This window comes from Rhipicephalus microplus, unplaced genomic scaffold (genome assembly GCF_043290135.1).
Source record: "Rhipicephalus microplus isolate Deutch F79 unplaced genomic scaffold, USDA_Rmic scaffold_246, whole genome shotgun sequence".
In the NCBI taxonomy this organism is placed as follows: domain Eukaryota; kingdom Metazoa; phylum Arthropoda; class Arachnida; order Ixodida; family Ixodidae; genus Rhipicephalus; species Rhipicephalus microplus.
The window spans coordinates 172501-185000 of NW_027464817.1; the positions used below are offsets into that span (position 1 = coordinate 172501).

At 61.5% G+C, this 12500-nt stretch overlaps 2 non-coding genes across 2 annotated transcripts in view; both read right to left on the minus strand.

Annotated features, from left to right (window-relative positions):
- Window positions 1-52, minus strand: part of LOC142792821 (5.8S ribosomal RNA) — a 153-nt gene extending 101 nt beyond the window's left edge. The window contains exon 1 of the ribosomal RNA XR_012891233.1: window positions 1-52. This exon is cut by the window's left edge and continues 101 nt beyond it. This is a non-coding gene — a ribosomal RNA (5.8S ribosomal RNA).
- A 1719-nt stretch (window positions 53-1771) lies between these two features.
- Window positions 1772-3586, minus strand: LOC142792834 (small subunit ribosomal RNA). The gene has a single exon (XR_012891245.1). It is a non-coding gene; the product is annotated as a small subunit ribosomal RNA (ribosomal RNA).
- Between the last annotated feature and the right edge of the window lie 8914 nt (window positions 3587-12500).

Sequence of the window (12500 nt, forward strand, 5' to 3'; positions counted from 1 at the left end):
CTGGCTGCGTTCTTCATCGACCCGAGAACCGAGTGATCCACCGCTTAGAGTCGTGAAAAAGTGTTTGTTCAATTCCGTACAGTCAAAACCAAACGTTTCTGGCACTCGGCCAAACAGTGGCCAAGAAGGGCGCTTTTCAGCGCACGCTTGGACTCCAAAACTCTGCCGCGCCTTTTTCGGCTGCCGCAAATCGAGCAAACGGTGTGTTTCGGACGGCGTTTCGCTTTCGCTACTTGCGAGTGCTTTCGTGGTCCACCCCTCTATAAATACTCGGGAGGCGTCGAAGCCGGTTCTCCAAGCCGGACCCGTAGGTATCGTTGTGTGCTCGCTCTCATTGGCCCACCTAACCAGAAAATGCCTGCGGTACACCCATTTGGATAAGAGTGCACGCAGATGCGGGCCTCGACGGCTACACATTTCCTCGGGCGGCCGCCTCCCGGCCTCCGTGGAGCGCGGGATGCACGGTCCCATCGACAAGCCTCTCCCGTTTTTACCGTGGCGTCGCGGTTCACCACGGCAGGCGGGTCGGTCTCCTCCGCATAAAAAGGGGGACCCCCGCTTTTTGTTCCACGAAATCGCACAAGCTTTTTTCGCATCCACGGTTTGCCACCGCACACCAAAATGCCGATCCGGCTGCCTACTTTAGCCAACAGGTGGAGCCAGGCGCGCCGTACTTGCGCGGCACTTCCCACGTCCACCGAAGTCGGTGCCAAGGACCACTTTCGGCGCCGGAGCCGCGTACGAGCCTACTCGAGGCGGAAGAACGAAGCCAGCAAGGGCCTGGCCGCAAGTGCGTTCAATTGTCGGGACGTCCAAGTCCCTCGTTCTTCCGTGCTTCCTCTTTCGGCAAGTCGTTGCGGCACCTTCCCAAAGCGCGCAGACCCGCTAATCGCGACGAGCGCGACGTGGCCGTGCCGCCTTTCCCTCGGCAGCAAGCAAAACGCCTGGCAACGTCGACGCTCCCCTAACCGCGATCTCGCACCGTGTTTCGTGTGGCGAATTCAAAAGCCGGCCGGCGCTGCTGCAACCATTACGGTCGGTACGCATACGCCGCGGAGGGCGGGACGGTCATCGGAGCGTGCGGTTCCTCCATCGAGTACTGCGCACCTCGGCCGTCGCATCGCCGTGCCATGACCGGCCGCGCGTCAACGCGAACCGGTGCCAGCGAGATCCCTCGCCTGCAAGAACCGACCGGCAGCCTCCGTCACCCGAGGACGCGGAGGCGCTTGCCGCGGACGGCGGGACGGTATGCACTGGTGCACAGCGGACCCGTCACATCGCCAGTTCCTTGACCGACCGCCGACGCTTGTGCCGTTCCTCTCGTACTTGGCAGTCGCCGCGCGATTGTCGGGTCTCGTTCTTGCACGCTCGAACGGTCGGGAGGGCACTCGGCTGGCGTTTCGGGAACGCGCAGCCTCGCCTTCTACCGACGTAACCACGACTCGCCGTTCGCGCTCCGCCGCTCCTGTTTACAGTACTAGGCGGTCCCGCAGCGGTCGGGTCGCGCATTTCGAGCGCTTCGAGCCACGGTGCAGTGGCGGGTCGAAAGCCGACCTATGAGTGCGTTGCGCCGTTTGTACCCGCGTCCGCCACCTGGCCGACCGTCCAAGGTCGCGGTGTTGGCGTCCGCTGGGCGCAACAATTTGTCACGGGGTGCCGCTCCACATTCAGGCAGCCCCGTGGGGAAAAGCCGACCCCGCGTCCAAACGGGGTCAGCGGCAGAAAGTGTCGGGCGCAGACGCAGCTGAGGCGCTCACCCTTCACAATCCGTTAATGATCCTTCCGCAGGTTCACCTACGGAAACCTTGTTACGACTTTTACTTCCTCTAAATGATCAAGTTTGGTCATCTTTCCAACAGACCGGCGCAACTGAAAGGCCGCGCCGGACATCGGTCCGAAGACCTCACTAAATCATTCAATCGGTAGTAGCGACGGGCGGTGTGTACAAAGGGCAGGGACGTAATCAACGCGAGCTTATGACTCGCGCTTACTGGGAATTCCTCGTTCAAGGGGAACAATTGCAAGCCCCTATCCCAATCACGAAAGAAGTTCCACGGGTTACCCAGTCTTTTCAGACAGGGATAAAGACACGCTGCTTCCTTCAGTGTAGCGCGCGTGCGGCCCCGGACATCTAAGGGCATCACAGACCTGTTATTGCTCTGTTTCGTGCGGCTAGGAGCCGCTTGTCCCTCTAAGAAGGTTGTAAGGTGCTGGGAACCCCGCACCTATTTAATAGGCTAGAGTCTCGTTCGTTATCGGAATTAACCAGACAAATCGCTCCACCAACTAAGAACGGCCATGCACCACCATCCACCGAATCAAGAAAGAGCTCTCAATCTGTCAATCCTCCCAGTGTCCGGGCCGGGTAAGTTTTCCCGTGTTGAGTCAAATTAAGCCGCAGGCTCCACTCCTGGTGGTGCCCTTCCGTCAATTCCTTTAAGTTTCAGCTTTGCAACCATACTTCCCCCGGAACCCAAATACTTTGGTTTCCCGGAAGCTGCCCGCCGAGTCATTTGAGTAACTCAGGCGGATCGCTGGTTGGCATCGTTTATGGTCAGAACTAGGGCGGTATCTGATCGCCTTCGAACCTCTGACTTTCGTTCTTGATCAATGAAAACATTCTTGGCAAATGCTTTCGCAGTAGTTCGTCTTGCGACGGTCCAAGAATTTCACCTCTAGCGCCGCAATACGAATGCCCCCGTCCGTCCCTCTTAATCATTACCTCGTATTCCAAAAACCAACAGAACAGAAACGAGGTCTTGTTCTAATATTCCATGCAAGTTTATTCAGGCGACTCGCCTGCGTTGAGCACTCTAATTTTTTCAAAGTAAAAGCACCGGCCATCTCGAGGCACACAATGAAGTGCACCAAGAAAGAACCGGCATGATGTTCAGTCCGAGCCGTCGCATCGGGTAGATGCACTACTCGTCTGGAACTGAGATCCAACTACGAGCTTTTTAACCGCAGCAGCTTTAGTATACGCTATTGGAGCTGGAATTACCGCGGCTGCTGGCACCAGACTTGCCCTCCAATTGATCCTCGTTAAAGGATTTAGAGTGTACTCATTTCAATTACGGGGCCTCAAAAGAGTCCCGTATTGTTATTTTTCGTCACTACCTCCCCGTGCCGGGAGTGGGTAATTTGCGCGCCTGCTGCCTTCCTTGGATGTGGTAGCCGTTTCTCAGGCTCCCTCTCCGGAATCGAACCCTGATTCTCCGTTACCCGTAACAACCATGGTAAGCAAGTAACCTACCATCGAAAGTTGATAAGGCAGACACTTGAAAGAAACGTCGCCGGCTCGTGGCCATGCGATCAGCACAAAGTTATCCAGAGTCACCACACAATACGGGCCGAAACCCGATCGATCTTGGTCTAATAAAAGCACCCGTTACCCAAAGGGCTCCAGGCTCACTGCATGTATTAGCTCTAGAATTGCCACAGTTATCCAAGTAGGAAGAAACGATCTAAGGAACCATAACTGATTTAATGAGCCATTCGCGGTTTCGCCTTATTTCGGCATGTACTTAGACATGCATGGCTTAATCTTTGAGACAAGCATATGATTACTGGCAGGATCAACCAGGTAATCGTTCGACTGCGCGTCCGTCCTCGCCTTCGGCGGGCCGGACGCAGTCTGTGTGCGGCGGAGGCCACCTTCAGGCGCCCCAACACGCTTATTTTGCACTCCGAGATGACGGCGTTCGAGCTCGCTACGGCACAACCTTCCCGAAAGACGAGTGGGAGCCGTGCGGCAAGAAGCACGTTCATGCTCGCTCTTTTTCGTTGCATCGACTCGGTCGCGCCGTGCGGGTTGCCCAAGCCCGCTGCACTGTCGGTGGACCGGCCGGAACTAGCAACGGAGCCGAGACTGCAAAGCCGCCAGACGACGGGTCACGCCCGCGTCTTCGGCGCTTTCGCATCTGAATCGCCCGAGGACGACACGGAACACACCTCGATATCGTGGTAAAACGGCACCGTCCGACAACCAGCCCCTAACGCATCAAGCGGATGAGGCTGCAGACGACTGCCGTGGATTCCCCTGGAGCAGACCCGAGGACACGCTTGACGAGGCCGAAGCCCGCCGCATATCAGACACCCGGTCGCTTTCGCGTACGCCGCTCACGAGAACCCCCACATAATAGCAGCGATAAGTACCCAGACCTCCTTGGGCACTAATACGAGCGTACTCGAGAAAATTTCACCGCGGGTGTGCCCCGAAACGTGTGGCACGTTGAGCGTGCCACAAGTCTACGTCGCTCTCAAACCCGCCGAGGTCGTAGAATTTGCGACCCTACTCACGAAATTCCCACCGAGGATACGGCCGCAAACGTACCGCACCTTGGGTAGGCCACGAGTTTGTGCAACACTACGCTGACGGCACAGCACCGAGGTCGTGCGCGCACGCACGGGAAAATTCCGCCGCGGTTTCTGCCGAAAACGTGAGGCACCACGACTCTCCGCAAGTTCGCGTCGACTGCGAAAGACCGAAGTCGTGAACGACGTGTCCGCTACTCGCCGCCGACACGCTGGACACCAAACGTACAACGACTCGACGGCGTCGTAGAGGCCCACGACGCGGTTTTCCTTAACGACGTCTCGGCGTGGCACCGACAGGTTAGAACGGCCGACCAACGTTCCCTGTCCGCCGTTCGGCTCAGTCGAAGGGCTCGGCGACTTCGGCAACGCTGCGAAGCCGCACGGTGACGCACGCCATGTCCCCATTTTTTTTTTTTTCTTTCTGCGTCTGCCGGGGTGCCCCTATAATAGCAGCGATAAGCACCCAGACCGCCGTGGGTCGCTCGCCCCGGCTGACGTGGTTTTTCGTACTCCTGCGGCGGTCGCCGTCAAGCACGTCCAAATACGCTACTTTCGTGGGCGCATTCACGCTCTTTCGCTTCGCCGGAGTGCCAGCACTCACTCTGCCAAAAACGGCGAACATCCGAGCGGCGCTTCCCACTTTCGCATCGGCGTCCCGAACTCCGCCCCGGCTGACGCGGTTTACCGTACTCGTGCGACGGTCGCCGGCGAGCACGTGGAAAGACGCCGATATCGTGCCCGAATCGGCTCCGTTCGGCTTCGCCGGAGTGCCAGCACTGGCTCGGCGAAAGACGACGAACATCCGAGCGACGGTTCTCACTATTGCGTACGCGTCGCAAACCCCGCCCCGGCAGACGCACTTTGCCGTACTCGTGCGACGGTCGCCGGCGAGCACGTAGAAAGACGCCGATATCGTGCCGGAATCGGCCCCGTTTGGCTTCGCCGGAGTGCCAGCACTCACTCGGCCACAAACGGCGAACATCCGAGCGGCGGTTCCCACTTAGCCGTCGGCGTCCCGAACTCCGCCCCGGCAGACGCGGTTGCCGAGCTCGTGCGACTAGCGACCGCGAAGCCGTCTCGCGACGCCGCTTTCGTGCGCGGCTCCCACTGCGACCTGGGTCACCCGAGGTCGACGAGCAAGAAAGAATGTCGAAAAAAAATTTTTTTTTTTTTTGCGTCTGCCGGGGTGCCCCTATAATAGCAGCGATAAGCACCCAGACCGCCATGGGTCGCTCGCCCCGGCTGACGTGGTTTTTCGTTTTCCTGCGGTGGTCGTCGTCAAGCACGTCCAAACACGCCACTTTCGTGGGCGCATTCGCGCTCTTTCGCTTCGCCGGAGTGCCAGCACTCACTCTGCCAAAAACGGCGAACATCCTAGTGGCGGTTCCCACTTTTGCGTCGGCGTCGCCAACCCCGCCCCGGCATACGCGGTTTGCCGTACTCGTGCGGCGGTGGCCGGCGGGCACGTCGAAAGACACCGATATCGTGCGCGAGTCGATGCTTCTTGGTCTCGCAGGAGGGCCGCCACTCACTCCTGCAAAAACGGCGAAGATCCGAGCGGCGCTTCCCACTTTTTCGTCGGCATCGCAAACCTCGCCCCGGCAGACGCGCTTTGCCGTACTCGTGCGACGGTCGCCGGCGAGCACGTCGAAATACGCCGATATCGTGCCCGAATCGGCCCCGTTTCGCTTCGCCGGAGTGCCAGCACTCACTCGGCCAAAAACGGCGAACATCCGAGCAGCGGTACCCACTTAGCCGTCGGCATCCCGAACTCCGCGCCGGCTGACGCGGTTGCCGAGCTCGTGCGACTAGCGACCGCGAACGCGTCTCGCGACGCCGCTTTCGTGCGCGGCTCCCATTGCGACCTGGGTTACCCGAGCTCGACCAGCAAAAAAGAAGGTCGAAAAAAAATTTTTTTTTCTGCGTCTGCCGGGGTGCCCCTATAATAGCAGCGATAAGCACCCAGACCGCCGTGGGTCGCTCGCCCCGGCTGACGTGGTTTTTCGTACTCCTGCAGCGGTCGCCGTCAAGCACGTCCAAATACGCCACTTTCGTGGGCGCTTTCGCGCTCTTTCGCGTCGCCGGTGTGCCAGCACTCACTCTGCCAAAAACGGCGAACATCCTAGTGGCGGTTCCCACTTTTGCGTCGGCGTCGCCAACCCCGCCCCGGCATACGCGGTTTGCCGTACTCGTGCGGCGGTGGCCGGCGGGCACGTCGAAAGACACCGATATCGTGCGCGAGTCGATGCTTCTTGGTCTCGCAGGAGGGCCGCCACTCACTCCTGCAAAAACGGCGAAGATCCGAGCGGCGCTTCCCACTTTTTCGTCGGCATCGCAAACCTCGCCCCGGCAGACGCGCTTTGCCGTACTCGTGCGACGGTCGCCGGCGAGCACGTCGAAATACGCCGATATCGTGCCCGAATCGGCCCCGTTTCGCTTCGCCGGAGTGCCAGCACTCACTCGGCCAAAAACGGCGAACATCCGAGCAGCGGTACCCACTTAGCCGTCGGCATCCCGAACTCCGCGCCGGCTGACGCGGTTGCCGAGCTCGTGCGACTAGCGACCGCGAACGCGTCTCGCGACGCCGCTTTCGTGCGCGGCTCCCATTGCGACCTGGGTTACCCGAGCTCGACCAGCAAAAAAGAAGGTCGAAAAAAAATTTTTTTTTTCTGCGTCTGCCGGGGTGCCCCTATAATAGCAGCGATAAGCACCCAGACCGCCGTGGGTCGCTCGCCCCGGCTGACGTGGTTTTTCGTACTCCTGCAGCGGTCGCCGTCAAGCACGTCCAAATACGCCACTTTCGTGGGCGCTTTCGCGCTCTTTCGCGTCGCCGGTGTGCCAGCACTCACTCTGCCAAAAACGGCCAACATCCGAGCGGCGGTTCCCACTTTTGCGTCGGCGTCGTAAACCCCGCCCCGGCAGACGCGGTTTGCCCTACTCGTTCGACGGTCGCCGGCGAGCGCGTCGAAAGACGCCGATATCGTGCGCTAATTGGCGCTCCTTGGCTTCTCCGGAGTGCCGCCACTCACTCCTCCAAAAACGGCGAAGATCCGAGCGGCGTTCTCCACTTTCGCATCGGCGTCCCGAACTCCGCCCGGGCTGACGCGGTTTACCGTACTCGTGCGACGGTCGCCGCCGGGCACGTCGAAAGACGCCGATATCGTGCCGTAATCGGCCCCGTTTGGCTTCGCCCGAGTGCCAGCACTCACTCGGCCAAAAACGGCGAACATCCGAGCAGCGTTTCCCACTTTCGCATCGGCGTCCCGAAGCCCGCCCCGGCAGACGCGGTTTGCCCTACTCGAGCGACGGTCGCCGGCGATCACGTCGAAAGGCGCCGAATTCGTGCACGAATCGATGCTTCTTGGTCTCGCAGGAGGGCCGCCACTCACTCCTGCAAAAACGGCGAAGATCCGAGTTGCGCTTCCCACTTTTTCGTCGGCGTCCCGAACTACGCCCCGGCTGACGCGGTTTACCGTACTCGTGCGACGGTCGCCGGCGGGCACTTCAAAATACGCCGATTTCGTGGGCGCATTCACGCTGTTTCGCTTCCCCGGAGTGCCAACACTCACTCTGCCGAAAGCGGCGATCATCCGAGCGGCGGTTCCCACTTTTGCGTCGGCTTCGCAAACGGCGCCCCGGCAGACGCGCTCGTGCGACGTACTCGTGCGACGGTCGCCGGCGAGCACGTCGAAAGACGCCGATATCGTGCTCGAATCGACCCCGTTTCGCTTCGCCGGAGTGCTGCCAGTCACGGCGCAGAAAACGGCGAACAAGTGTTTTTTTTTTTTTCCTAGAATTTGTGTTATAGAAGGCACATTTGATATCGGACGATAATTTTCAACTTTATCACGCGCACCGATTTTCGTGTAGAGGTTTGCAAGTTTATGGGAATTTCTCCACTTGGAATAATGCGATTTAGTAGTACTACGAGAACTTCATGGATGTACTCAAGGGTACGGGGCAAGTCAGTTACGTCAACACCTGCAGATTTTTTACACTTCAAACTGAAAATTGTTGGTTGTGAGTCCTCGTGTGATATTAAAGGCCGATTCGCTAACACATAGAACAAAGAAAGAAAGGAAGAAAAAACGCCCGCGCTCGCTCAAGAAACCTGGGTTCGCAACAAGTGGCAACAACAAGCAACCGAGCGAGTGCGCCAAAACCCGTGGCGGCCGAACAAACGCGAAGTCCCAACCGCGTCAGCCGGGGCGGCACGGGACAGGAAAAATCACTTCAGCCGGGGCGGCGGGGCACCGAATAAACCTCGTCACCTCGTCGCAGGATAAAAGAGGAAACAAAAAGTCTAAACAGCGTCTGCTGGAGCGAATGCGTAATAAAACAACAACAACAACAAAAAAAAAACACCCGCGCTCAAGAAGTCTGCAATCCTCACAAAAGGCGACTGTGACCGAGCAGCGTCAGCCGGGGCCGTGCGGAAACGGAAAAACCGCGACTACCGGGGCGTCGAGGCACCGAAAAATCCTCTTCAGCCGCGGCGAAAAAAAAAAAACAAAAAGAAAGACGGAGGGGGGGGGGGGGAACCACGTCTGCCGGGGCGAAGGAAAAAAAAAAACGCGTCTGCCGGGGCGAGCCCAGGTGCGGCACCACCGGGAAAACTGTGGCAAACAGACATGGCGATCGAGTGAGTGGGCCGCCAGCCAGGCTCAGCCAAAAAGTGCAAAGTCCGAACTGCGTCAGCCGGGGCGGCAAAAACCGCGTCAGCCGGGGCGGCGCAAAAAACCGCGTCTGCCGGGGCGGCACGAAACCGCGTCAGCCGGGGCGGGGCGAAAACTGCGTCAGCCGGGGCGAAAAGAAAAAAAAAAAACGCGTCTGCCGGGGCAAGCCCGGGTGCGGCACCACCGGGAAAACTGTGGCAAACAGACATGGCGATCGAGTGAGTGGGCCGCCAGCCAGGCACAGCCGAAAAGTGCAAAGTCCGAACCGTGTCAGCCGGGGCGACGCAAAAACCGCGTCAGCCGGGGCGGCGCGAAAACCGCGTCAGCCGGGGCGGCACGAAACCGCGTCAGCCGGGGCGGCGCGAAAACTGCGTCAGCCGGGGCGGCGCGAAAACCTCGTCAGCCGGGGCGAGCGAAAAGGGGGGGGGGGGGAACCACGTCTGCCGGGGCGAAAGAAAAAAAAAACGCGTCTGCCGGGGCGAGCCCGGGTGCGGCACCACCGGGAAGACTGTGGCAAACAGACATGGCGATCGAGTGAGTGGGCCGCCAGCCAGGCTCAGCCCAAAAAGTGCCAAGTCCGAACTGCGTCAGCCGGGGCGGCAAAAACCGCGTCAGCCGGGGCGGCGCGAAAACCGCGTCTGCCGGGGCGGCGCGAAAACTGCGTCAGCCGGGGCGAGCCCGGGTGCGGCACCACCGGGAAAACTGTGGCTAACAGACATGGCGATCGAGTGAGTGGGCCACCAGCCAGGCTCAGCCAAAAAGTGCCAAGTCCGAACTGCGTCAGCCGGGGCGGCAAAAACCGCGTCAGCCGGGGCGGCGCAAAAAAACCGCGTCTGCCGGGGCGGCACGAAACCGCGTCAGCCGGGGCGGCGCGAAAACTGCGTCAGCCGGGGCGAAAGAAAAAAAAAAACGCGTCTGCCGGGGCGAGCCCGGGTGCGGCACCACCGGGAAAACTGTGGCAAACAGACATGGCGATCGAGTGAGTGGGCCGCCAGCCAGGCACAGCCGAAAAGTGCTAAGTCCGAACTGCGTCTGCCGGGGCGGCACGAAACCGCGTCAGCCGGGGCGGCGCGAAAACCGCGTCTGCCGGGGCGGCACGAAACCGCGTCAGCCGGGGCGGCGCGAAAACTGCGTCAGCCGGGGCGAGCCCGGGTGCGGCACCACCGGGAAAACTGTGGCAAACAGACATGGCGATCGAGTGAGTGGGCCGCCAGCCAGGCACAGCCGAAAAGTGCTAAGTCCGAACTGCGTCTGCCGGGGCGGCACGAAACCGCGTCAGCCGGGGCGGCGCGAAAACCGCGTCTGCCGGGGCGGCACGAAACCGCGTCAGCCGGGGCGGCGCGAAAACTGCGTCAGCCGGGGCGAGCCCGGGTGCGGCACCACCGGGAAAACTGTGGCAAACAGACATGGCGATCGAGTGAGTGGGCCGCCAGCCAGGCACAGCCGAAAAGTGCTAAGTCCGAACTGCGTCAGCCGGGGCGGCAAAAACCGCGTCAGCCGGGGCGGCGCAAAAAACCGCGTCTGCCGGGGCGGCACGAAACCGCGTCAGCCGGGGCGGCGCGAAAACTGCGTCAGCCGGGGCGAAAGAAAAAAAAAAAACGCGTCTGCCGGGGCGAGCCCGGGTGCGGCACCACCGGGAAAACTGTGGCAAACAGACATGGCGATCGAGTGAGTGGGCCGCCAGCCAGGCACAGCCGAAAAGTGCTAAGTCCGAACTGCGTCTGCCGGGGCGGCACGAAACCGCGTCAGCCGGGGCGGCGCGAAAACCGCGTCTGCCGGGGCGGCACGAAACCGCGTCAGCCGGGGCGGCGCGAAAACTGCGTCAGCCGGGGCGAGCCCGGGTGCGGCACCACCGGGAAAACTGTGGCAAACAGACATGGCGATCGAGTGAGTGGGCCGCCAGCCAGGCACAGCCGAAAAGTGCAAAGTCCGAACCGTGTCAGCCGGGGCGACGCAAAAACCGCGTCAGCCGGGGCGGCGCGAAAACCGCGTCAGCCGGGGCGGCACGAAACCGCGTCAGCCGGGGCGGCGCGAAAACTGCGTCAGCCGGGGCGGCGCGAAAACCTCGTCAGCCGGGGCGAGCGAAAAGGGGGGGGGGGGGGGGAACCACGTCTGCCGGGGCGAAAGAAAAAAAAAACGCGTCTGCCGGGGCGAGCCCGGGTGCGGCACCACCGGGAAGACTGTGGCAAACAGACATGGCGATCGAGTGAGTGGGCCGCCAGCCAGGCTCAGCCCAAAAAGTGCCAAGTCCGAACTGCGTCAGCCGGGGCGGCAAAAACCGCGTCAGCCGGGGCGGCGCGAAAACCGCGTCTGCCGGGGCGGCGCGAAAACTGCGTCAGCCGGGGCGAGCCCGGGTGCGGCACCACCGGGAAAACTGTGGCTAACAGACATGGCGATCGAGTGAGTGGGCCACCAGCCAGGCTCAGCCAAAAAGTGCCAAGTCCGAACTGCGTCAGCCGGGGCGGCAAAAACCGCGTCAGCCGGGGCGGCGCAAAAAAACCGCGTCTGCCGGGGCGGCACGAAACCGCGTCAGCCGGGGCGGCGCGAAAACTGCGTCAGCCGGGGCGAAAGAAAAAAAAAAACGCGTCTGCCGGGGCGAGCCCGGGTGCGGCACCACCGGGAAAACTGTGGCAAACAGACATGGCGATCGAGTGAGTGGGCCGCCAGCCAGGCACAGCCGAAAAGTGCTAAGTCCGAACTGCGTCTGCCGGGGCGGCACGAAACCGCGTCAGCCGGGGCGGCGCGAAAACCGCGTCTGCCGGGGCGGCACGAAACCGCGTCAGCCGGGGCGGCGCGAAAACTGCGTCAGCCGGGGCGAGCCCGGGTGCGGCACCACCGGGAAAACTGTGGCAAACAGACATGGCGATCGAGTGAGTGGGCCGCCAGCCAGGCACAGCCGAAAAGTGCTAAGTCCGAACTGCGTCTGCCGGGGCGGCACGAAACCGCGTCAGCCGGGGCGGCGCGAAAACCGCGTCTGCCGGGGCGGCACGAAACCGCGTCAGCCGGGGCGGCGCGAAAACTGCGTCAGCCGGGGCGAGCCCGGGTGCGGCACCACCGGGAAAACTGTGGCAAACAGACATGGCGATCGAGTGAGTGGGCCGCCAGCCAGGCACAGCCGAAAAGTGCTAAGTCCGAACTGCGTCAGCCGGGGCGGCAAAAACCGCGTCAGCCGGGGCGGCGCAAAAAACCGCGTCTGCCGGGGCGGCACGAAACCGCGTCAGCCGGGGCGGCGCGAAAACTGCGTCAGCCGGGGCGAAAGAAAAAAAAAACGCGTCTGCCGGGGCGAGCCCGGGTGCGGCACCACCGGGAAAACTGTGGCAAACAGACATGGCGATCGAGTGAGTGGGCCGCCAGCCAGGCACAGCCGAAAAGTGCTAAGTCCGAACTGCGTCTGCCGGGGCGGCACGAAACCGCGTCAGCCGGGGCGGCGCGAAAACCGCGTCTGCCGGGGCGGCACGAAACCGCGTCAGCCGGGGCGGCGCGAAAACTGCGTCAGCCGGGGCGAGC